This window comes from Polypterus senegalus, chromosome 2 (assembly GCF_016835505.1).
Source record: "Polypterus senegalus isolate Bchr_013 chromosome 2, ASM1683550v1, whole genome shotgun sequence".
Lineage (NCBI taxonomy): Eukaryota > Metazoa > Chordata > Cladistia > Polypteriformes > Polypteridae > Polypterus > Polypterus senegalus.
The window spans coordinates 51,340,916-51,368,804 of NC_053155.1; positions in this window are offsets into that span (position 1 = coordinate 51,340,916).

Here is a 27,889-nt window from a genome sequence, read left to right on the forward strand (position 1 = left end):
TCGATGCATGTACACCGAGCGGCTCACGTGAACTGACGCAGTGCACAGACAAAAAGCAACAGTTCCAAAGAGTGCTGAACAAAAACCGAATTACACAATTGAGAAGGTGAACTTGTGGATGAGCTTGCGAGTATTTAGCGACAGCGTCCCTATGAACTTGTGGATGAGCTTGCGAGTATTTAGCGACAGCCTGTTTATTAACTTGTGGGTTTTTCAGCGAGTATTTGGCGGCAGCTGAACGAAGTTGCTTCCATCTAGCTGCATCAGAAAATCTACCACAACGTCTGATATGCCTCCTTTTTACTGTGTTCTCACAGCTTGGATTGCTTCTGTCATAATCGGTTCGAGCTGGATTTGTGAAGTGACATTCTGTATGTGTCAATCGATGTAAGCATACAACCGGTTTCATCGATAACTTTGCATCCAGCTTTTGAGAGTTGAAATATTCATAAACATCAAAGTGTCCACTACTCAAATCGTCACCTGTGAATCTAAGATGTTTATGAGGCATTGATGGTTCTCCAAAGGTGCAAAATATTTGGCCATTTTGGTATACTTGAAAGCGACAGCTAAAGGAGACAGTGTAAAAAGAAAAAACCCGTGCATGCAGTGTCGCGTCTCAGATAAAGAGGAAGACGAGCTGTTTATTGATGCAGTAAGAAACAAATCAATGAAGGAAACCTGTTATCTTTACAACAATTGACAAACACAGAATATAACTTGAACACAACACAACACATCCTACAAATACAAACCTGATTGAAAGAAATAATGATAATCAAATCCTTGATGAAAGCAACACTCATAACACTCACAAAACAATTACTGTATATTGACAATCATGTTACGTTATTTTTAAAATGTTACCTTTTCTTTTTCATAACTTCTTTAACACACTACTTCTTCCCGGCAAAGCGCGGGGGTATATATATATATATATATATATATATATATATATATATATATATACCCGATCTACTGTACATACTCTCAAATAGACAAACCACACACCGTGGCGCAACGGAAGAGGCTTCACCTCTAGCGCCGACGTCGAGGTTCGATTCCCGAAAGGGGGTGCACTGAGTTTGTAATCCTAATGACCCCAAAATTAGGGCGAAACACGTGTCTCGTACTCTTTGCATTATTTTACAGTAAAACTATTTCAATATATATATATATATATATACACACACACACACCTACATATATATCAGCGCTTCTCGATTCATTTTACCCTCGCACCCCCTTGGTTTGAGACGTATGAAAAAATATGCGGTTAACACAGAAAGACAGATCACCAATTGAAGCTTTATGAATAATGGATACTTTATTCGCCCTCAATGATTGTTTTGGTAAAGCCATACTCAGTATAATCATTAGATGAACGGTAAAAAAGTAAGAGCGAGGGGAGGGTGACTTATTGAGGCACGCAGGCGAAACCACAATAGCACGCGTGCTCGATGTAGTGTGCGTCAACTCGATCTGAATTGCGCGATCACATTCGAAAAAATATATCTTTTCAAGTTCTATTTAGTCAACACAAATATCTTTGGTTGGAATGTAAGGCGAATTTACTCTTTACATTTCTATAGTGAAGAAATATTTATGTAATGATGCCTACATTTAACTTACATTCCTACCAAAGATATTTCTGTCGACTAAAATAAAAATTTAAATAGAACTTGAACAGATACGATAGTTCATAATATCCACGCAGACTTGCACGTAAGAGCGGGTGTCATCCGTTTTAACAAGCAGCGTATTGCACTGATACGAAATAGCCTGCCCATTTAATTATTTAGGAATGGATAAATAAATTAAGATTTTGTACAAATAATGTTTTTCATTTTTCTTCCTTGATGGATTCTGGCACCCCCAGCAACAGTTGCTCGCACCCCAAAGAGTGTATATATACATAGATATATATATATATATAGATAGATATAGATATATATATTGTCACGCATCTTTGAGTAGGAGGCATGGACGGACCCGAAATCGCTTCGAAGGACGCTTACCGGTAGGGAATGGTGGGGTACTAACCTTTCTGCTCTCTCTTCCAGGAAAAAAGACGCTCCACCATCTTAACCTGACCGCAGCACATCCACTTCCGCCCTTCCTCCGCCATCTTCCCTGACGTCAGGAATCCCGTCATCCCTCACGCCTCCTTCCCAGCATTCCTCCACTTCCGGCTCCTCCTATATAAAAATGGCCGCCGACGCATGTGAAGGCGTCGCGCGTATGAACAATTGTTTTTGTTTGTAAAAGTTGACCTTGGTATTTGATTTGCTTCTTTACAGTATACGGGGCTGGAAACCCCAACCCTTTACGCTGTCTTTGTCCTTATTTTTACAGTGGCGTAGCCGGCAGGATACTGCACCGAAGAAACAAAGAATGACTGAAAGGCAGGACCTCAACACCGTGCTGCAGGGCATGAACGCCCAGATCCAGTCCCTGCAGCAAGCACAGGCCACTACTACCCGGGAACTGGAGGCCGCGAAGGCGAAACTCGCGGATGCCGAGAGGGTAAGGGCCAACCCGCCTCGTCCAAAACCTCCGTCCCTTGTCCCGATGATGGAGGCGGACGACATTGAATCCTATTTGGGGATCTTCGAGAGGACGGCCACCCGGAACGAGTGGCAGCGGTCCGAGTGGGCGTCCCTTCTGGCGCCCTACCTAAAGGGCCCGCGCAGCGAGCCTATTATGACCTCCCTGAGGAGGAAGCCGCGGACAATAAGCTCCTGAAACAGGAGATCCTGGCACGCTACGGCATCATGCCGAGCCAGCAGGCGAGTGAATGGCGGAGTTGGCAGTTTGACCCCGAGAAGCCAGCCCGAGCACAGGCCTTCGATTTCTGGGGGAAAATGGGGCGGTGGCTGTGGCCCGAGGGCCCCCAAGCCCGGAAGGTCGTGGAGCAGGTGGCCTGTGAGGGCCTGGTCAATGCACTGCCCGGCTCCCTCACCCAGCAGGTTCGGCGCCACCCCTATACGGACATGCCAGGACTCCTGGAAGTCCTGGAGCGCCAGCTCAGCGGTTTTCGAGCGGAGGGACAGAAAGGCAAGCTTCGCGGGAACCGGCCGGGACGGGCGGCCACCCCCGAGCCCTCTCAACGCGCTGCGGAAGCACCTCCCAGACCCCGTGAAAAGCCGGCCTCTCCGCGCTGTTACAAGTGCGGAGAGACTGGCCACCTGCTACCAACCTGTCCACTGAACACCCCCATGGAGCCGATGGACTGTACCTGGGCCTCGGCGGAAAGGTACTGTACTCCGCCGCACCCCTTGGCGAGTCCGAACACGGGAGTGGTGTTGGTAAACGGGCACTCAGTGGTGGCTCTCTTTGACTCCGGCAGCAACATAACTATTGTCGCTCGCCGTTATGTCTTACCGCGACAGTGGCTAAGCAAACATTTACGAGTCACTTGTGTACACGGAGAGACCAGGGCTTACCGTTCCGCAGCATGCTATCTTTCCTGGAGGGGGGAATTGTCCAAACTGTTGGTCGCGGTGTTGCCCGAACCCCCCTTTCCAGTGATCCTGGGACAAGACTGGTCACAAAGAAAAAGCAGTAAGGCCCGCACCGCTCCTGGGACCTCACTGGGTCTGGTTATGGAGAGACAAGGCACCCTTCCCGCGGTCTCCACGCCATGCACTGAGGCAAGCCACAATGGCGCAGGCACAATGGGGGAGGTTTCTCAGGCGACGGACTCTGAACCGGGACCTCCCACCGGCGAAGGGACGAGCCAAGGAACACCACCCCCCAACCTCTCACTAGATCCCCTGAGCAGCTTGGACCACCAATTTCTCTCCACGCCCGCCTCATTTAAGAGAGAACAATGGAATGACGATTCCCTGCGGTTTGCCAGGAATGCGATTGTTCTTCCAGGCAGCTCACAAGCTGACGGTTCCATGCCACGCGGGCCCTTCTTTGTCTTGGAGAATAATCTGTTGTATCGGGTGGCAACTCACGAGGGCGAGGTGCGGAAGTTGCTGCTAATGCAGCGTACCTTCGGCGGGAGGTATGCGAGCTAGCTCACGCACACCTCCTAGGCGCCCACCTCGGGGCCGAGAAAACATTGGAGAGAATCAAGCTCCGCTTTTACTGGCCCGGGATCAACGAGGAGGTCCGGCGCTTCTGTCAATCCTGTCCGGACTGCCAGATTCGCCAGATTCCTAGGAGGGACCGTGCTCCTCTCGTCCCGATACCCCTGATAGATGTACCCTTTGACGGATAGGGTCGACTTAGTAGGACCCTGGAACCCTCAAACCATGGCCATAAGTATATATTGGTCATGGTTGATTATGCAACCCGGTACCCAGAGGCGGTTCCCCTGAGCTACGCTACCACCAAAAACATCGCACGGGAACTAGTCAACCTCTTTTCAAGAGTGGGTATCCCTAAAGAAGTCCTCACGGACCAGGGTACTCCCTTCACTTCAGATACGTTCAGGGAGGTTGCCAAATTACTGAGAATAAAGCACCTGAAGATGTCTGTCTACCACCCCCAAACAGACGGTCTGGTAGAACGCTTTAACCAGACGCTTAAACAGATGCTTCGCAAGGTAGTCAGCGCTGACGGCAGGAATTGGGACCAGCTCCTACCGCTCATGCTCTTTGCCTACCGGGAGGTGCCCCAGGCCTCTACGGGCTTCTCCCCTTTTGAGTTATTATATGGGCGACAGCTTCGGGGACTTTTGGACATTCTAAAAGAAGGCTGGGAGGCTGAGGCCCTTCCCTCCTCCAATATATTGGAGTATGTAGCGCAACTGCGCGACAGGCTCACCAAAGTCAGGCCACTCCTCAAAGACCAGTGACTCGTGCGCAGGCAGCGCAGGCCCGGTGTTACAACCGCAACTCTGTCCTCCGTGAGTTCCGCCCGGGGGATCGAGTGATGGTACTCGTTCCCACCTCCCACTCCAAGCTGCTAGCTCACTGGCTGGGGCCATACGAGGTTAAGGAAAGAAAGGGGCTCGTCGACTATTTAGTCAAGCAACCTAATCGTCGGCCGAGTGAGAGGATCTATCACGTTAATTTGTTAAAGCCGTGGAAGGACATGGAGGAGACTCCCGAGACACATAGATCCCTCTCCCTATTCGCTAGCACGGCTGCCCTTAACCTCGGCGACGAGCTAACACCTGTACAGCGGCGGGAGATAACCCAAGCTATCTACGCCATCCCCGAAGTGGTGAGCGAGTCGCCAGGCCGGACCTCGCTGATTGCCCACGATATAGTCACGGAACCCGGAGTAGTCGTCCGGGAGAGGCCCTACAGACTCCCGGAGGCAAAAGCGCGCCAAGTGGAACTGGAGGTACAGCGGATGCTGGACTCGGACATTATCGAGGAAAGTCACAGTCCCTGGTCCAGCCCGATTGTCCTCGTTCCCAAGCCGGACGGGTCCTGGAGATTCTGTAATGACTTTAGACGTCTAAACCAGGTCTGCAAGTTCGATGCCTACCCGATGCCCCGCATTGACGACCTGCTCGAGCGGCTGGGTGCGGCTCGATATCTGACTACTCTTGATATGACAAAAGGGTATTGGCAAATTGTGGGACGAGGACAGGTGAGACCCCAATGTTCCAAAGTCAAAGACATCCTGGAATGGCCCGTCCGAATACCAAGAGACAGGTGCAGGCTTTCTTGGGGCTAGCGGGTACTACGCCGTTCGCGTACCCGTTTCTCCGAAAGGGCAGCACCCTTGATTAGCTTGACAAAGAAGGGCGCTCCCCTGCATGTGGTATGGAACGACAAAGCGCAACACGCATTCAGTGACCTGAAACAGGCCCTTACATCGGCACCTGTATTACGGACCCCTGATTTTGGGCTACCCTTTATCCTCCAGACCGACGCTTCGGACACAGGCCTGGGTGCCGTGTTGAGCCAAAGCGTTGATGGTGTCGAGCACCCCGTGATGTACCTAAGCCGGAAACTGCTGGACCGGGAGGCCAGGTACGCGGCGGTGGAGAGGGAAGCCCTGGCCATTAAGTGGGCTGTGACTTATCTCCGGTATTACCTGTTGGGTCGCGAATTCACTCTGGTGACTGATCACGCTGCACTTCAGTGGATGTCCCTCCACAAAGAGTCGAATCCGCGGGTCACCAGGTGGTTCCTGGACTTGCAGCCCTGTAAGTTCACGGTTACTTATCGCCGCGGCGGCCTTCAGGCCAACGCCGATGCCATCTCTCACATCGACCGGACGGTCTTGGGCTGAGGGGGGGATCGTGTCACGCATGCGCGAGTAGGAGGCCGCGGACGGACCCGAAATCGCTTCGAAGGACGTTAAGCCGGTAGGGAATGGCGGGGTACTAACCTTTCTGCTCTCTCTTCCAGGAAAAAAGACGCTCCACCATCTTAACCTGACGCGCACGTCCACTTCCGCCCTTCCTCCGCCATCTTCCCTGGACGTCAGGAATCCCGTCATCCCTCACGCCTCCTTCCCAGCATTCCTCCACTTCCGGCTCCTCCTATATAAAAATGGCTGCCGACGCATGTGAAGGAGTCGCGCGTATGAACAATTGTTTTTGTTTGTAAAAGTTGACCTTGGTATTTGATTTGCTTCTTTACAGTATACGGAGCCGGAAACCCCAACCCTTTACGCTGTCTTTGTCCTTATTTTTACAATATATAGATTGATATATATATATATATATAGATAGATAGATAGATACTTTATTAATGCAGAGTCGAATCCGCGGGTCACCAGGTGGTTCCTGGACTTGCAGCCCTGTAAGTTCACGGTTACTTATCGCCCCGCGGCCTTCAGGCCAACGCCGATGCCATCTCTCGCATCCACGACCTCTCGGTTAGGTCCGCCCGACCGGACGGTCTTGGGCTGAGGGGGGTGTCGTGTCACGCATGCCGAGTAGGAGGCCGCGGACGGACCGAAATCGCCGAAGGACGTTCGCGGTAGGGAATGGCGGGGTACTAACCTTTCTGCTCTCTCTTCCAGGAAAAAAGACGCTCCGCCATCTTAACCTGACTGCAGCACGTCCACTTCCTCCGCCATCTTCCCTGACGTCAGGAATCCCATCATCCCTCATGCCTCCTTCCCAGCATTCCTCCACTTCCGGCTCCTCCTATATAAAAATGGCCGCCGACGCTTGTGAAGGCGTCGCGCGTATGAACAATTGTTTTTGTTTGTAAAAGTTGACCTTGGTATTTGATTTGCTTCTTTACAGTATACGGGGCCGGAAACCCCAACCCTTTACGCTGTCTTTGTCCTTATTTTTACAATATATAGATAGATAAATATATATATAGATAGATATAGATATATATATATATATATAGATAGATAGATATATATATATATAGATATATATATAGATATATAGATAGATACTTTATTAATGCAGCAGTATACTGATACAAAGAAACAATATTAAATTAAATAGTAATAAAAATGAAAAAAATTAAAATAAAAAAAAAATAATTAATGTTAGCATTTACTCCCGGGTGGAATTGAAGAGTCGCATAGTGTGGGGAGGAACGATCTCCTCAGTCTGTCAGTGGAGCAGGACAGTGACAAAAGTCTGTCACTGAAGCTACTCCTCTGCCTGGAGATGACACTGTTCAGTGGATGCAGTGGATTATTCATGATTGACAGGAGTTTGCTTAATGCCCGTCGCTCTGCCACAGATGTTAAACTGTCCAACTTTACTCCTACAATAGAGCCTGCCTTCTTAACAAGTTTGTCCAGGCGTGAGGCGTCTTTCATCTTTATGCTGCCACCCCAGCACACCACCGTAGAAGAGGGCACTCGCCACAACGTCTGGTAGAACATCTGCAGCATCTTACTGCAGATGTTGAAGGATGCCAACCTTCTCAGAAAGTATAGTCTGCTCTGACCTTTCTTACATAGAGCATCAGTATTGGCAGTCCAGTCCAATTTGTCATCCAGCTGCACTCCCAGATATTTATAGGTCTGCACCCTCTGCACACAGTCACCTCTGATGATCACAGGGTCCATGAGGGGCCTGGGCCTCCTAAAATCCACCACCAGCTCCTTGGTCTTGCTGGTGTTAAGGTGTAAGTGGTTTGAGTCGCACCATTTAACAAAGTCTTTGATTAACTTTCTGTACTCCTCCTCCTGCCCACTCCTGATGCAGCCCACAATAGCAGTGTCATCAGCGAACTTTTGCACGTGGCAGGACTCGAGTCATATTGGAAGTCTGATGTATATAGATTGAACAGGACCGGAGAAAGTACAGTCCCCTGTGGCGCCCCTGTATTGCTGAACACAATGTCAGACCTGCAGTTCCCAAGACGCACATATTGAGGTCTGTCTGTAAGATAGTCCACAATCCATGCCACCAGGTGTGAGTCTACTCCCATCTCAGTCAGCTTGTCTCTAAGGAGCAGAGGTTGGATGGTGTTGAAGGGCTAGAGAAGTCCAAAACATAATTCTTACAGCACCACTGCCTCTGTCCAGGTGGGAGAGGGATCGTGTAGCATATAGATGATGGCATCCTCCTCTCCCACCTTCTCCTGGTATGCAACTGCAGAGGGTCGAGGCGTGGCGGACCTGTGGCCTCAGGTGGTGAAGCAGCAGCCGCTCCATGGTCTTCATCAGATGTGACGTCAGAGCAACAGGCCGGAAGTCATTCAGCTCACTAGGACGTGATACCTTTGGGACAGGAGTGATACAAGATGTTTTCCAAAGCCTTGGGACTCTCCCTGTTCCAGGCTCAGGTTGAAGATGCTGTAGAGGACTCCCCAGTTCCAACGCACAGGCCTTCAGCAATCGTGGCGATACACCATCTGGACCCGCTGCTTTGCTGGCACAAAGTCTTTTCAGCTCTCTGCTCACCTGGGCTGCTGTAATTGTGGGTGGGGATGTCTCACCTATGCTGGTATCAGCAGAAGGATGGTTGGAGGATGCAGTACTCGAGGTGAGAGTGGGTTAGGGTGATCAAACCTATTAAAGAAGTTGTTCATTTGGTTTGCTCTCTCCACGTCTGTCTCAATGGTGGCACCCGCTTGAGCTGCAGCCAGTGATAATCTTCATCCCATCCCACACTTCCTTCATGCTGTTGTTCTGCAACTTCTGCTCCAGCTTTCTCCTGTACTGCTCTTTCGCCCTGAGCTGGACTCGAGTTCCTTCTGCACGCTTGAGCTCATGCTGATCACCACCTTTAAAAGCCCTTTTCTTCTGGTTCAAAAGGCCCTTGATGTCACTTGTAACCCATGGCTTGTTGTTAGCATAGCAGCATACTGTTCTTACTGGAACTACAATGTCCATACAGAAGTTGATGTAATCAGTTGTGCATTCAACAGCCTCTTCAATGTTCTCACTATGTGACCCAAGCAATATATCCCAGTCTGTAGTTCAGGGGACCACTTCCTGAATGAGCGTTTAGTTGTAGGTAGCACCCTCACTCTTGGTTTGTATTGAGGCTGAAGCAGAACCAGGTTATGATCTGCTTTCCCAAGCGCAGGCAGCGGGGTGGCGCTGTATGCGTCTTTAACGTTTGCATACAGTAGGTCGATAGTCCTGTTTCCCGAGTGTTACAATCCACATACTGGGAGAAGGCAGGTAATGTTTTGTCCAGCGTTACATGGTTAAAGTCTCCAGCGATTAGCACAAGTGCCTCAGGGTGCTGCGTTTGTAACTTAGCAACTGCGGAATGGATGATGTCACTCGCCATCTCGCTCGCTTGAGGGGATGTAAACATTAACAACAATCACGTGTCCAAACTCTCTGGGCAAGTAATAGGGACGCAGACTTACAGCCAACAGTTCGATGTCCCTGCAGCAAGTGGAGATTTTAACGTTTACATGTCCTGAGTTGCACCACTTTGTATTGACATAGAGAGCGAGTCCTCCTCCTTTCTTCTTTCCGCAGGTACTTGTGTCTCTGTCCGCTCTAACTGTGCTAAACCGGGTAGCTCCACGTTAGCATCTGGGATGGTAGTTGTTAGCCACGTTTCACTAAAACACAGCAAGCTGCATTCTCTGTAGGTTCTGACATTTTTCACCAGCACAGCCAGTTCGTCGATCTTATTTGGTAGTGAGTTCACATTTCCCAGGATCACAGAAGGCACAGACGGTTTATAACGCCATTTTCTCTCAAGTTGTCTCGATTTAATCTTATCTTTTATCTTTGTGCCGGCTCGGCTGCCCCATATCGTCTTCTTACCTCGTCAGGTAAATAAGGAACCACACCGGCATAAGCATTTCTTCTCAGTGCTTTAAGCTGACTACTTGAATAGGTGATTCTCGGAGTGTAAAAATCCATGTCAAGTAGTAAAATAGTAAAAAGTGTCCAGGGAGCAATTCCACATAAAAGAAAGTGGTAGAAGTGATCAGTGAAATAGAGAAAAATAGAGATAAAAAGGTAAAAAGATAAAGTCATATACAGAGCTGCTGGAAAGCCTGCCACTCGGATGCGGCGCCAGAAATATATATGTGTGTGTATATGTATATATGTAGATATGAATGTATATGTATATATATATATGTTTATATATGTGTGTGTATGTATATATATATATATGTATTTGTGTGTATATACAGTGGTGTGAAAAACTATTTGCCCCCTTCCTGATTTCTTATTCTTTTGCATGTTTGTCACACAAAATGTTTCTGATCATCAAACACATTTAACCATTAGTCAAATATAACACAAGTAAACACAAAATGCAGTTTTTAAATGATGGTTTTTATTATTTAGGGAGAAAAAAAAATCCAAACTTAAATGGCCCTGTTTGAAAAAGTAATTGCCCCCTTGTTTAAAAATAACCTAACTGTGGTGTATCACACCTGAGTTTAATTTCCGTAGCCACCCTCAGGCCTGATTACTGCCACATCTGTTTCAATCAAGAAATCACTTAAATAGGAGCTGCCTGACACAGAGAAGTAGACCAAAAGCACCTCAAAAGCTAGCCATCATGCCAAGATCCAAAGAAATTCAGGAACAAATGAGAACAGAAGTAATTGAGATCTATCAGCCTGGTAAAGGTTATAAAGCCATTTCTAAAGCTTTGGGACTCCAGCGAACCACAGTGAGAGCCATTATCCACAAATGGCAAAAACATGGAACAGTGGTGAACCTTCCCAGGAGTGGCCGGCCGACCAAAATTGCCCCAAGAGCGCAGAGACGACTCATCCGAGAGGTCACAAAAGACCCCAGGACAACGTCTAAAGAACTGCAGGCCTCACTTGCCTCAATTAAGGTCAGTGTTCACGACTCCACCATAAGAAAGAGACTGGGCAAAAACGGCCTGCATGGCAGATTTCCAAGACGCAAACCACTGTTAAGCAAAAGAACATTAGGGCTCGTCTCAATTTTGCTAAGAAACATCTCAATGATTGCCAAGACGTTTGGGAAAATACCTTGTGGACTGATGAGACAAAAGTTGAACTTTTTGGAAGGCAAATGTCCCGTTACATCTGGCGTAAAAGGAACACAGCATTTCAGAAAAAGAACATCATACCAACAGTAAAATATGGTGGTGGTAGTGTGATGGTCTGGGGTTGTTTTGCTGCTTCAGGACCTGGAAGGCTTGCTGTGATAGATGGAGCCACGAATTCTACTGTCTACCAAAGAATCCTGAAGGAGAATGTCCGGCCATCTGTTCGTCAACTCAAGCTGAAGCGATCTTGGGTGCTGCAACAGGACAATGACCCAAAACACACCAGCAAATCCACCTCTGAATGGCTGAAGAAAAACAAAATGAAGACTTTGGAGTGGCCTAGTCAAAGTCCTGACCTGAATCCAATTGAGATGCTATGGCATGACCTTAAAAAGGCGGTTCATGCTAGAAAACCCTCAAAAAAAGCTGAATTACAACAATTCTGCAAAGATGAGTGGGCCATAATTCCTCCAGAGCGCTGTAAAAGACTCATTGCAAGTTATCGCAAACGCTTGATTGCAGTTATTGCTGCTAAGGGTGGCCCAACCAGTTATTAGGTTCAGGGGGCAATTACTTTTTCACACAGGGCCATGTAGGTTTGGATTTTTTCTTCCTAAATAATAAAACCATCATTTAAAACTGCATTTTGTGTTTACTTGTGTTATATTTGACTAATGGTTAAATGTGTTTGATGATCAGAAACATTTTGTGTGACAAACATGCAAAAGAATAAGAAATCAGGAAGGGGGCAAATAGTTTTTCACACCACTGTATGTGTGTGTGTAGATATGTATATGTATATATGTGGATGTATGTGTATATATATATATATATAAGTATGTATATATGTGTATATGTATATATGTACAGTGGTGTGAAAAACTATTTGCCCCCTTCCTGATTTCTTATTCTTTTGCATGTTTGTCACACAAAATGTTTCTGATCATCAAACACATGTAACCATTAGTCAAATATAACACAAGTAAACACAAAATGCAGTTTTAAATGATGGTTTTTATTATTTAGGGAGAAAAAAAATCCAAACCTACATGGCCCTGTGTGAAAAAGTAATTGCCCCCTGAACCTAATAACTGGTTGGGCCATCCTTAGCAGCAATAACTGCAATCAAGCATTTGCGATAACTTGCAATGAGTCTTTTACAGCGCTCTGGAGGAATTTTGGCCCACTCATCTTTGCAGAATTGTTGTAATTCAGCTTTATTTGAGGGTTTTCTAGCATGAGCCGCCTTTTAAGGTCATGCCATAGCATCTCAATTGGATTCAGGTCAGGACTTTGACTAGGCCACTCCAAAGTCTTCATTTTGTTTTTCTTCAGTCATTCAGAGGTGGATTTGCTGGTGTGTTTTGGGTCATTGTCCTGTTGCAGCACCCAAAATCGCTTCAGCTTGAGTTGACGAACAGATGGCCGGACATTCTCCTTCAGGATTTTTTGGTAGACAGTAGAATTCATGGTTCCATCTATCACAGCAAGCCTTCCAGGTCCTGAAGCAGCAAAACAACCCCAGACCATCACACTACCACCACCATATTTTACTGTTGGTATGATGTTCTTTTCTGAAATGCTGTGTTCCTTTTACGCCAGATGTAACGGGACATTTGCCTTCCAAAAAGTTAAACTTTTGTCTCATCAGTCCACAAGGTATTTTTCCAAAAGTCTTGGCAATCATTGAGATGTTTCTTAGCAAAACTGAGACGAGCCCTAATGTTCTTTTTGCTTAACAGTGGTTTGCATCTTGGAAATTTGCCATGCAGGCCGTTTTTGCCCAGTCTCTTTCTTATGGTGGAGTCGTGAACACTGACCTTAATTGAGGTAAGTGAGGCCTGCAGTTCTTTAGACGTGGTCCTGGGGTCTTTTGTGACCTCTCGGATGAGTCGTCTCTGCGCTCTTGGGGTAATTTTGATCGGCCGGCCACTCCTGGGAAGGTTCACCACTGTTCCATGTTTTTGCCATTTGTAGATAATGGCTCTCACTGTGGTTCGCTGGAGTCCCAAAGCTTTAGAAATGGCTTTATAACCTTTACCAGACTGATAGATCTCAATTACTTCTGTTCTCATTTGTTCCTGAATTTCTTTGGATCTTGGCATGATGTCTAGCTTTTGAGGTGCTTTTGGTCTACTTCTCTGTGTCAGGCAGCTCCTATTTAAGTGATTTCTTGATTGAAACAGGTGTGGCAGTAATCAGGCCTGGGGGTGGCTACGGAAATTGAACTCAGGTGTGATACACCACAGTTAGGTTATTTTTGAACAAGGGGCAATTACTTTTTCACACAGGGCCATGTAGGTTTGGATTTTTTCTCCTAAATAATAAAACCATCATTTAAAAACTGCATTTTGTGTTTACTTGTGTTAAATTTGACTAATGGTTAAATGTGTTTGATGATCAGAAACATTTTGTGTGACAAACATGCAAAAGAATAAGAAATCAGGAAGGGGGCAAATAGTTTTTCACACCACTGTAGATATGTATGGATATGTACTGTATATATATATATATATATGTTTATATGTGTGTGTGAGTATATATATATATATATATATATATATATATATATATATATATATATATATATATATATATGACAGCAACACTCATCACTCACAACAGTGATAAAACAATTACATTGACAATCATGTTACGTTATTTTAAAAATGTTTCCTTTTCTTTTTCATTACTTCTTTAACACACTACTTCTCCGCTGTGAAGCACGGGTATTTTGCTAGTTAATAATATACAATTATTATAAAAGAAAGTTGAATAAATTGGACTCTGCAGCTGCATGAATAAAAAACTATTGCCATGATAATTTTATTTTGGCAAACAATTCTGGTGCAGTACCACTTTCAATAAGTGGTAATAGGTCAAAAGCTGCAGGAGACTTTAGTAATGTGTGTAATGTGATACTTGTACACAAAATTTCGTTTACGTAAAGCAAAAACATTCTCATGTATGTACTAGCTTTTACCCGCGGGACTCTGTTTTTATATACTTTTTTTTCGGAAATATATATATGAAGTCATAGTTAATGCCCGTGACTTTCTTTACGTGGAACTTCTGACGCCGTGGGAGTGTAAATATTTAATTGCTTTTTCAGGATTTCCTTATAAACAATATTTTTTGTTTCTTTATTGGGGGGCACTAATATTACCAGGCTCGTGGGTGAACTTACGCGTGAGCAAGCTACGTAAAGCTGACCGTGGGAGAAACAGTCTTCCCTTAAAAATACGCCAGTGTATTTCAAAGTTTGGCCCCGAGACTTATTTATCGTCATGGTGAAGCATTCTTTGAGGGGAAATTGCAGTCTCTTAAAGTCAAAGGGGAAGTCATTGGATATTAGAGGAATGCGCGGCTGTCACTCACTTTACCGTCAAGCAGAAACTGAAACATCCCCTTCCTCATTCCATGCATGCGCGCCGTGTTATTTGCAGAGAATACGATTTTCCACACAAACGTATTGGAGTGTCCCAATTCACCCCCTTAGGGATGGAATTTCAAAAAATCCTTTTTTAACGGTTATCCATGTCATTATAGGAATGCACTGTCAACTGTTTGCCCAGTTGATTTCATACAAGGGATGCTATTGACGGATGGCTGAAAAGCTACCCAATCAGAGCACGTATTATGTATTAAATAAAACTCCTCAATGATATACGATATGCTTCCCTCGCGGTGCTTCGCACACTTAAAAGCTCTAACAGCATGTATTGATTTGTGATTGTTTGCTTTTCTCTGCCTCTCTCACTCTCTCTGACATTCTCTGCTCCTGACAGAGGGGGTTGCTTGGAAGATACGGACACTCCTCTAAAAAATGCAGAAAGACTACCTTCACATTGATTCCTTCCCTGCGGCTGCTTTATGCTTCCACTTAAAAGCCCAACAGCCCTATTGATTTTTGATTGTTTACTTGTCTCTCTCTCTCTCTGACATTCTCTCCTCCTGACGTGCACTTCTCTGAAGAGGAAGATATGTTTGCATTCTTTTAATTGTGAGAAAGAACTGTCATCTCTGTCTTGTCATGGAGCACAGTTTAAACTTTTGACCAAAGGGTGTTATTGCGTGTCTAGAGGGCTCTAATAATGTTAAAAAACGTATTTAGAAGGTCGTAAACAGGTTTTTTATGCTCTAACTGTGAAAATATTAGATTTATAAATAAAGAATCCTACTTCGCGGAAATTCATTTATCGTGGTAGAGTCTGGAACGGATTAACCGCGATAAACGAGGTTTTACTGTACTTCATATACGAGAAAGTAAAAATCACACTGCAGTAGACTCACCAAAGACAACTTGCACAAGTGTCTTGAATTGCCATTTCGTGCCAAATTTTAAAGGCTTGATTATAGAAGGATGATGTCACTTATTAAAGCTGCAAAGCTTCCTTTGCACATACTGTAGCTCTTAACTTTTTGGAAAATTGTTTTGAAAATAGTTCTGTTCTGTTTTTTGTGCATTAGACCACAGTTCTCTACACCTTTGTGACTTATATTTTGTAAGTGGACCTTTAAGATTTATATTAGGGTACTGCTGGCTTGTAGCAAAGTGAGGGGGCACTCACAACACTTTCCTAGACCCAAATAATAAAGGGAATTTATTAAAAAATAAGTAATATTTACAGTCACCAACCAACAGACGTACAACAAAGGGAAACATAATAAAGACCTAAGCCCTGCAAACCTACATTGGGTGACATGTTAATTTACCCACAGTATGTTCTCAGTCTGCTAGTTTAGCTTCCAGGACAAACACTCTCCTTCTTTACATTATGACTTCACTTGCTCCTGTCAGTTGAGCACTAATCCATCTTTACCTCCTGACCCCAGGCTCACTGCCCTGGTCTGTTGACAGAAAGAGACTTTTAAACTCCGACCCATTACTACTTAAGTTTATTTTTTGGTCTAGTGTGATGTATAAAACCCTGGGGCCATCAAAAAGAAACTCCTCCTAGCAGCCCCAGGTACTCCTGCACTTCCACGTTTGGGCTACTCCAGATTGAACAATAAAAGATGAATTTTTGAAGGAATACCACAAACAAATTACAACAAATGGCCACAAACTAGCAGTAAGCAAATAAATTATAGATGATTGCACTTACAGTCTTGGGGTGCACATTGACTATGTAGTAGTGTGGGACTGGCTCACTCCATTGTTTGAAGTCACCGCTCTGGAACATTTGGAATTTTCCTTTTTGTTTCTTAAGTATCTGTGTAGCTTCACTTTCTTCTTCCATCAAGAAGAAAGAAACACTTTGTAAATAGTAATACATCCTTCATTATTATTATTTCACAGGGATGTCTGTGTGTTCTGACAACTTGTAGTTGAGGAGAACATTGTTAATTATAGCCATGCATCATTGTGAGCACACAGACATCAGTGTTATATATACAGAGGTAGTAGGGTGGAGTGGTGGCTGTGAGGCTAAGGATCTGCACTGGCATCCCGAAGGTTGGCGGGTTCAATCCCTGTCACTGCCAAAAGAGATGCTACTCTGCTGGGCCCTTGAGCAAGGCCCTTAACCTTCAATTGCTCCAGGGGCTGGCTGACCCTGTGCTCTAACCCCAAGGGCTATGCGAAAAGATGCATTTCACTGCGTGTTGTCCTGTATAACTATTTATGTGATAAATAAAGAATTAATTAAGTATTCATCATATTCTCATTATGGTCAGCTAATGGTCCTCTCAAATTAAAATACTGCAAGTTTTTTGTCATTGTTTTTTTTTTTTTTTTTTAAATGCATGTGGAGTGGAAGTCCTGGAGTGCTGACCAGGTTATGACATCAAGCATATGTGAAGCAGATTAGCAGCGATCTTACAGTACACTTGCGTTAAAGTTCTGTACGTGGCTGGTAAAAGCTCTGGAATGTCACACTTGCCTATTTTCAGGAAAATATCGGGTGAACTGTCACTGATGAACACAGCACATTCCCTGCGAGAAGTGTTTTGGCAAATTTTGCCAATCAACATTAATTATTATATTGAAGTTACAAAGTCAGTGTGTGAAAAAAGTAATATAGTTTGACCACACCCATACTGAATATATCCATATATTTTTGCTTTAAGTTCTTAAAAAAACATAGAATTTATGCTGTTAATGTTAAGAGTAAGTTTGCAGCTTAATTTTACATTTAGTATATAAGATATAGTTCTAAAAATCATGTGTTTTTTACTTTTTTTATTTTCATCAATTAATTTGGAGTACTGTTGATCATAATGTGCTTTCTTGGTTTTGCTTTCAGCCCATGTTGTTTAGTAAAATATTATAAGGACATAAATTTGACAAATGAGAGGAGACCATTTATGCCATGAAGGTTGCTTTTTTAGCTAATAGCTAAGCTGTCCCAACATTAGCTGGTTTCTATCTATGCTTTTATTCTCTAAAGTTACAAAATCAAATCCAAATAAAATTCAAATAACACATTGAAAAGTGGCACGAGCATGAAAAAGTGAGTAACTCACTAATTTGGATTAGTAATTAAACTAGAATATTTAGCTTAATGCTTGTTTTTTTCAAACTCTCTCTCTCATTAATAGGGGCTGAGTCAGCCAGAATGACAGTCCATCACAGGGTACAGTCTTGCACAAACTCACATTTACTTATAAAGTTTGAAGCTGGTAATTAATGAGATATTGGTCCTTGGGTGGTGACAGGAAACCCATACAAACACTGGAATGAATTTGATTTTCAAACAGAAGTAAAGTAACCTGTATCACCTTGAGCTCCTGGAGAAAAAGTACAGGATTTAATGGTATTACTAGGTTGTAGCGTATTAGACATTATAGATGTAGTGAGAAGTCTAGCAAAATGACACCTTTTATTTGCTAACTAAAAAGATTACAATATGCAAGCTTTCAAAGCAACTCCGGCCCCTTCTTTAGGCAAGATACATCTTGCCTGAAGAAGGGGCCCGAATTGCCTTGAAAGCTTGCATATTATAATCTTTTTAGTTAGCCAATAAAAGGATTTAATTGGAAAGGGTAGAATTACAAGTCATTGTTGAAGATACTACACTCCTTGGAATAGTTCCACATAGAATAAGCCTTGGTTTCATAATTAATACTGGTAATTAAGAGATCTATGTAAGTATAATTCATTGAATATTTGAATTCTTTTTTAAGCATGAATATTTCTAATGTAAAAGGACAATGAATCCTGATATTTTGCATTAAATTCAGTTGTGCCTAAATTAGAATGGGTTTTAGAAATTTGCTCTTCAGTTGTCACCATTTATAAGTATTGTATCCAAATATCAATAACAAGGAGATATCAAAATCAAGTCAGGTCAAAATCTGGGAACAATGGAAACAGAAATAGCACCAATCAAGTATTAAATAACATAAAATTCTCAGATTCAAATGCCAACAGCATCACTGGAAAGGCTAGCGTGTAATGTTCTAGTTCCTTAATTAAGTAAATACAGATAACAAAACCATTAGAAATGTGTGATTTCACTAATGATAGCAAAGTACATAACATCACATACCATTCCCAGATTTACTTAAATGAATTCAGGGTCAACAACCAGAAGCCCTTAATGGAAGCACTAAGCTAAAGGCTGGAAACAGCCAGGAAAAGGACAAGACAATTTTGGAAGAAAACTGGAGTAGCTAAAGGAAAACTTGAAACGGACAAGGAAAGAATGTGCAAACTCCACTTTGGCAATGATAAGTTTTTGGACACAAGATAAGTATGCTGGATCCAAGAGGTGCCAATCCCATCATATAAGGGCATTGTATTATCAATGAATTCATTTTCAGAGAAAACCAGAAAAAACTTATTTTCCATTGTATTTGATTTGCATAGACAAAGAGAGTTCTGAAACTTGACACTACACCTTATGAGAAAGACCTTGGAGTCATAGTGGATTCATTGCTATCCACATCAAGACAGTCAAGTAATCAAGAAGGCTAACAGGATGTTTTGTTACAAATCTTGATGCTCGACATGCAAGTCAAGGGAGGTTCTACTTAAGTTCTATATCATGCTAGTGAGACCTCACCTGGAAAATTGTGCACAGTTATGGTTCCCATGTAATATTATTCTTGCTGATTTATATTTATTTTTGTTTTCTAATGCTGTTTCTATCACTCTTTAGTGCCTATTTTGTGTATTTAAATTTACTGTCCACTGTCAGAATGTTAGTTTATTTATCATTCTTCTTGGATTTATGTGCCATGTGGAAAGAAAAGCATTAAAGAATAAAGGAGCAAAGGTCAAAACCAATATGCTGAGAAACAAAAAAGTATCACCGCCAAAACAAGAATCATTAAAACAATATCAAAGCTATGCCAAAAAATAAAGAGCCCAAAACAAACATATTAAATGCAATAAGTCCTTGGAGATGGTTTCTCAGCTTGAAACAGTATTCTTTTATTCTATCCAGGCAGTTACGTTCCATTCAATGAATTATCTCAATGGTGATGAGTAAACAGAATACAACAAATGGTGGCACCCACACCAGAACCAAATAGTATATAAAACTTTATCTTTATATATAATACGCTACCATGGCTGTTTGTTTGTCTTAGTCCAGGATTTTAAATCACCTGTAGCTCGCAAACCGTTTGACCTATTGACCTGAAATTTGGTACACATATACCACATGACATCTACTATCTGCATTTGGGGCGATGATTGACCTCCAAGGTTATTCCTCTTTTTATTTTTATTTCACTTTATTGTAGAATCGACTCTCAGTAGCGGCCATCAAGGCAGCCAAGCGGCACATGTGCATGAGCGCTGTTCTCATCCCTATCACATTTGTCGTCACTTCCCCTACCTCTTAATATCTTAAATCATTCTTGAGGCACATCAAAGACTTAAATGCCAGCTTAAGTGAAAAATTAGAAGAAAACTTACTAAATAATTGCAACACAAACACTGACTTAATCATTTTTAACTCGAAAAGATGCCGACGAAAGAAGAGAAGAAGTGGGCCACTAGGGTGGAGAAAACAAGAGCTGCTCAGGAAGCAGCAAGCGCATCACCCTCTGAGCAAATGAATGCTAAACATACTGAGAAAGAGTATGAAAACTATGAATGCTCAAGTTAAGTGTATTCAGTGCACGTTATCGTTACTGATAAATAATAATTGCAAATACTCAAAATGTGCACTGGAGAATAGCTAAAAAGAGCAATAGAAATCAAAAATAAACATAAATAAGCAATGGCTCCCAAAATATAGCAGGGCTAGAGAACATCCAGAGGAGTGCAACTTGGTTGATTCTGGGACTAAAAGGAGTGATTGAGGGACCTTAATCTTTCTAGTTCAAACAAAAGAGAAGAACAGGCGATTGAAGTGTTTAAAATTAGGGAATGGATCACAGTAATACAGTGGATCCTAGTGGTTGAAAATTTGTCAAGGGCAGGTTTCGCACAAATTTTAGAAGGTTTTTCCTTACAGAAAGTAACAAAGACAAATGCAGTAAATTACTAAGTAATGTATCGGACAGTACAAGTTTAGGGTTTGATGTTATTTCAGACAATTGACGTTAATAAATTTGGTGATCTAGTTTATAGAGAAATATTTCAGACAAAATTAAATAAATAAATGCACAAATAAATTAAAGTACTGTAATGTGAGCATAAATATCTATGTTGTAAAATTTGAGCATAAATAAAGTGTCACAAAATATGTTTTTTGTTGCTTATTTATTTACTGAAATTTGTCTGTAATGTTCCTTCAAATGCATCATTAAATAAAACTCACTCACTTTCACTCATCAAACTTGAGAGGATGGACTCTAGCACATACTGTGTTTTGATTGGTGAATTCTGTAGATTGTACATGCCTTATTTAATACATCTGTGTGGGAGATGGAGGTAAATGAGATAACACAAGAATTAGTTAGAAAAATGCTTACTACTGCAGATGAAATGGATTCAGTCGATGCTGTCATGTATTTCAGCGGGAAAACCGAAGATTTATCCGAAGAAATTACAATGTTGGTGGCTCTTTGAAAAATAGGTTATATGTCAGTTCAGGGGATGGAGTTACCTATCCTGGACACCCATCCTTGGACATTCCAGCTGAGTAAACAGAACACTTTCTCTTATGTGTTTTAAAAGTACGACAGATTGCAGATCTCTATGGTGCATCAGAGAAGACAATCACAAGGCGAATGAACCAATGTGAGATATGGTGAGCTGCACCTGTATTAGTTTAGACACTTTGACATGGAAAGGCCAAAGCAGCAATATTTTGAGATGAATATTTGACACTTGCTTGTGAGTCTAAAGTCAAATTCATATTCGCAGCCAGTTTTTCAAACAACGTTAACTGCTCTGATTAGTGGCTAACATGATACTTTTTTATCTACCACACTGATCTGTGATATTTAGCAGTTTTTAATCTCATTTGGCCAGCACATATTTAACCGTTTTATGATAATGAGCACCATGATTTAATCCTAACCCAAATGCAATGTAACTGATAAGATTTAAGAAGTGTGTGCCAGGTAATTTGACTAATTTATCCACATTTGACTAAGCAAAATCTGATACAAACAAGGGATGTTTCTTATTACAAAAATTGTAAAAGTTATGTGGCACAAAGTTTTTTTTTAACCCTTTAAAGTGTCTGCTAACTCTCACAGATTAGAGCTATATAGTTGTGTGAGTAGCCAGCCAAATAACTTCAGCCTTGTTGTTTTTTCCTTCACAGTGTTAAAGATCTACATCAGTTAGGTGCCATTACCTCTAACATTCAAAGACACCACCAAAACATGGGATACAAGATGAAACATGGCCATCTGAAACTGCAAGGAGTACAAGTCGCAGGCATGTTGTAGATAAGAAATTATCATGTTTGCCACTAATCAGAGATTTAAAGTTGCTTGAAAAAGTAGTTGCGAATATGCACCTTTATTTGTGCTCACATTTCACAACCCATTTTTTAAAAGTATGCTCACATTACTTTTATTTATTTGTGCATTTTATTTAATTTTGTCAGAAATATTCCTCCTTACTATTTGGGCTGTATGGCCTGTTCTTGTTACTGTTGTTCTAATGTTAAATGCAAATGAGAAACACTCATTGATTATTATCTTGAAGCAGATTTGTAACAAATTGTTGGTATTAAGGATGAGTAACCCTTAAGAGAAGTTAAGAACAAAATTAAAGTAAAAGTTTGTGAAACATTCTTGGCAGGGAAGAAGAGTAATATACACTTTGTCATCCTAGTTAGAAGTATGTATGTTCATTCGAAATGTCCTCAGATTCATGTAGTTTTCCAAGTAGATTTATGATATTTGTTTCCATTATCAGCAGTAACAAATGGGAATGAGTTATGTATCAATTTCAACATTGTATATTTTTTGAAAAAAAAAAAAAAACATTCCACTAATTCTTCCTTCATTATGAAATGGCTGCAGCATATGGAAATGGGTCTTCTGTAACAACGTGATATAAATGTTTAGGCTATTATGGTGACTGTTTTATTTTGATGTATTATGATTTGGTCTTTTGACATTTAAGCTGTCAGCTCAGCTGATAGACTGAAATGTTCTGTCCTCCACTTTTTAAGTTTCATTGATAACATATTTTTGAATGTGATATAGAAGTTTAATATTGAAAGATACTTTTCTGATTAATTTATCCATAGAGCAGTGCAGATGGACCAAAAATGAAAAGCTGAAAAAAAGAAAAACACAGCTTTCCAAAATAAGGCAGAGACAAAAGCAAAGTAACTCAGTGTTCTCCAACATGTTTTAGACCTACCATTAATCAGTGAAAGAGAAAGGACATTTAAAAAGGCAGAAAATTCTATCTTAAAATATTTTAGAGAACACATGCTATATTAAATGGCTAGTAGCTTTTTCTCATTTAAAGGTAACACTTACCAGGTTAATATGAAATTGAAATGGCTGTAGTAGGAATCATCACTGCCATTCTCATGGGAATAAAAAAAGCCTCATGCCTTGTTAACAAAGGCTGTAAATGCTGACTCAGACACAGTGCTGCAGAATTCCAGTAATGCTCAACAGAGTTGAAATTAAAGTGACTGACATATGCCATGCTCATCAGATAATGTGACTATTTTTGATATAGACATTGTCATTCTACAAGATATATTAAGCAGGGCAAGTAAGAAATACCGAATAATGTTGCTGTCTTTATTAAGATCACTCGGTAGGTGGAAAGATCAGTATAAAAACTGTTTTGATTACAGAAGCAGGGACATTTTTAAATCATCACTCTAAGCAAATTCAGAGACAAAAACCAAAGTTGTAAAACAGAAAATTGACAAGAAACAAAACCCTACAAAATTAGAAAACAACTTGCTAATGAATGTAGATTCTGTCAGGTCATTCCTTAATTGAAAACAAAGTTTGGAAGCTTAAGCACATGTGGCTTGACCTTATAAAGATGACAGACATAACATCAAACACATGTAGCCTTGTTCACCTATATCCACACGCTCACACACACACAACCGTTTCCCCAGTGATAAATGATATCATGGCATCAAACAAAATCTGTCTCTCTCTTTCTCTTTCTCTCTCTTTCTCTGACATAATTACTCATTAACCACTGTGGTAAGAATGTTGATCTTAGTCATAATTGAAATTTTATGATGTGATACCTGCAGTGGACAGGTGCCCCGCCCGGATTTTGTTTCCTGCCTTGTGCCCTGTGATGGCTAGGATTGGCTCCAGCAGACCCCTGTGACCCTGTGTTAGGATATAGTGGGTTGGATAATGGATGGATGTCTTACTTTCACCAATCTGCTCAAGAGGGTGACATGGCAAAAAGGAAAAAAACACCAGCACCATCTGCTATGTGTCAGGCTTGGCATACAGACTGCATGCCTGACAAAAACAGACAAATGACTGCGCTAACTGACCTGTGAACACCAAAGGGATCATTACGAAAGTGCAGTACTGCACACCATAGTACTTCAGTTCCTGAGTGTCAAGCCACACACAGGTGGCACTTCAGTGAGAAACTGGCTAATACTTTAACTTATCGACATGCCAGACATATTCTGCGATGCAGAATGTGAGAGCAACAACAACAGAGAAATGCATGCTGATAAATGAGGAGATCGTCAACGACTCACAAGTTCTACCTATACAGGTATGCAAACATTGCTGTTATATGTTTCAATGAATGCTTGGTAAAAGAGTTCTACTTTCCAAAGTTACATATGTGATTTGAGGACTATGGGGTAGCATTTATTGATATTGAAAACAAAAGAATGTGTTGCTAAAATGAAAATCTTCAGCTCGATAAGTGCATCCTTTATTTGAGGACCAGAGATCTGCCTTTCTAATAGCACAAGACAGTATATCCAAAAAAAAAAAAAAAATAGAAGAAGTAAACTACAGAAAAGAAAAATAAACCAAAGCAGTTTTATCTTATTCCTGTCAAAAAGGATGAAAGTGATCATTATGATATTATGAGCATTTTACAGGTGTGTTTTCATTCAGTTCATAGATTTTTGGATCACGGGTTATGTTTTTTTTAGTTTGTATTTAATTTCAACTTTTTATACAAGGCTTAATTTGGTTAAAGTATTTTTATTTTATTGGACGCTTCAAGAAGCATCATATAACCACATCTACAGGAAATGATACTGTATATGGTGGCAGTCACAATACATCATTTATCGTGGATACACATTACAAATTTTCAAAGAGCTTTTGCCCTTTGGTTTCAGTTGCCTTTTCTCTTTGTCCGTGCAAGTTTGTTTTTTATGTCTTGGTATTGCTTGCTGTGAGTTGAAGTCACAAACAGTGTTAAAAGAGGTACAGAGGCCTTCAAAAAAGTAGACTAGGATCTTCACTAGCCAGCACAGAACTAGCTCACTCAAGCCAGCCTGTCCCTAAACTACTATCAGTAAATGGCAATACATGACAAACAAGTAGAAAATGATTATTGCCAGAACCCAAGAAAAGTAAGCAAAAATATCACAGAAAAAAAAGTAAATATAAAGAAATAACAACAAAAGTTCAGTGTTTCACGGTGACTATAACTAATCCTATGACTATGACTAGATAAATACCGAGTTTAACAAGGACATCCAAGCAGCAGTGGTCTGTTTAGTTCCACACACCAAATACAAGGAATGTAAGAACTGTTAAAGAAACAGTACATAAACATTAAATCCTAAACAAACCTAAGAGAAATTACAAAAAAAAATTTAAAACAATAATTCATGAATAATAAAAACAATAATAAAACAAAATACATGTAAACCACGGTTGACATCTAACACTGCCCTTTACTCACAGTAATCCTGAGAGACTATAACTGTGATTATGACTAATCCTTTGACTATGGCTAGATCAAGACCAGACTATTGTGTTCATTACTAAGAGGAGACAATTATCAGGCCTAAGTGCTGCTGCAGTGAACAATGGATTAAGATCAACACAAAGTTTGACTAATTCAAAGCTAGTCTTGTTTTTGTTTTTTATTTGTCTTTGGTTTTCTCAGGTGGCCTTCTAATTGCCCGTTAAAGACCATGCAACCTGCAATTAATATCTTGCTCTCTCTCAATTAACAATGTGCTGCTATACATTTTTCTTGATTTAAAGGGATAGAGCACAGTGAAAATGTATATCCTCATCTAAACGCATTGAAAAATTATTGCAATCATTAAGCTACAGTGGATGAGTTTTGCTGTCGATACTGTAAACGTTATGAACTTTGCGCATATGAAAAGGCCCTGAAATTCTTATATAAAAGGAAAAGATGATGTAAGGAAAAACATAGGAAGAATGATATCTGAAGTGTAACTGTCTCTCTTGTAACTCATGGGCAGATCTGCTATCAGGGGGACCTGAATGTGCAATATAGGACCATGGCATATATGTGAAAAAAGTAATGCCAGCCTTTTTCTGTTTTAGGAGTGTCTCATGTACATGGTTACTCAAATATTATATCATCCTACTCAATGTATGTGTGACCTCTAGTTTAAATCTGTGGGGAAGACCTTTTTATAGGTGATGTTTATAGAGTGTGCATATAATATATATGTAGTCACACACGAGCGAATGGGAGGCAGCTAAGGGGCTTGGATGAGGGTAATTCCAAGCCAAACCAGGATGTGGCAGAGTGCATTGACTCTTTTTCTCACTTTTCTGCAGACCGTTCACGGAAAATTCCGCCTGGCTCTGTTGATGTCACTTTCAGTTTCCAAACTATGGTTGAAGACCCTTCCTTTTCCGGCCCCTCTGATGTTATTACCGGGGCCGAGCCTATGGATGAGGACCCTTCTGGTCCCAGCACCTTTGAGGTCACTTCCTATAATGGCCTTTAAAATCGTCCACCTTTCCCCTATCCCCTCAGTTCAGTTTTGGTCTCCGATTTGTGCACATCAGTGCTATCACTTATTTCAATTTTGCAGCCAGGAAATAATATACAGGTGGCTGGCTCAAACTTTGCTATGGCTCTTTGTCGAGTTTGTGACGATCTATCTATCTATCTATCTATCTATCTATCTATCTATCTATCTATCTATCTATCTATCTATCTATCTAACTGTTCAGTGACATCCTGGGGCCTATGGGGGTCTTAAGCTAGCCTTGCTGTAACTCATTTCAATTATGTAAATAATACAGAAGAAACTTGTCTTTCATTATGCACAACACTTTTCCTATTAGTCAATTTAACGCAAAATTCAAACAAAGCTTATTAAATACTTAGTCAGACGCCCTGCTTTGGGCTGGCGCCCTGCCTGGGGTTTGTTTCCTGCCTTGCACCCTGTGTTGGCTGGGTTTGGCTCCAGCCGATCCCCGTGACCCTGTAGTTAGGATATAGTGGGTTGGATAATGGATGGATGAATGGATAGTCAGACAAAATTTGCAAAGAATGTCTCATCATAGCGCAAACATCACAGTAGGGCACAAATGGAATATAATAACTATTGTAAGAGATCTCATATCAGATCTGGTGAACACTTGCATATATATATATATATATATATATACTGTATATATATATATATATATATATATATATATATATATATATATATATATATATATATATATATATAAAAATAGTCTTTTAGAACTTTCCTTAACATTAATTTCCCCACTTTTCCTATTTTAATTTTCCTCTTTTTTGTGTGAACTGTTTTACTTTAAAACTTAACTAAACTTTTAAAAACGAAGATATTTTGTCTGTGGAATCATTTCTGCGCGTCAGGCTTTTGTTGAATCCCATTTTTTGAGTTGAAGCTGCTGAACTTTAGTAATTTTGGGAAAACGCAGCTACATGAGACATTATGAAAAAAAAAGGAATCCACAATTGTGGAGTCTTACTTAGTAATGATTAAAATTTGGTTTTTCCATCCAAGGGAATCCATGCAATCAAGTCACAAGAAAATTCAATCTGCTTTAGCACTTTCTCACAATCATGTTATCATCTGATCTAAACTGACTGATTTGCTAAAAATTGCCCTAAATTGTAATTGTGATAAAATTTTAATCATAAATAACAAGAAATGACCAGTGAAAACACTTGGAGATGTCTAGCTGTGAATGTCCATGTGTGTTTTTATTTTGCTGATTTGTAAAGCCTAG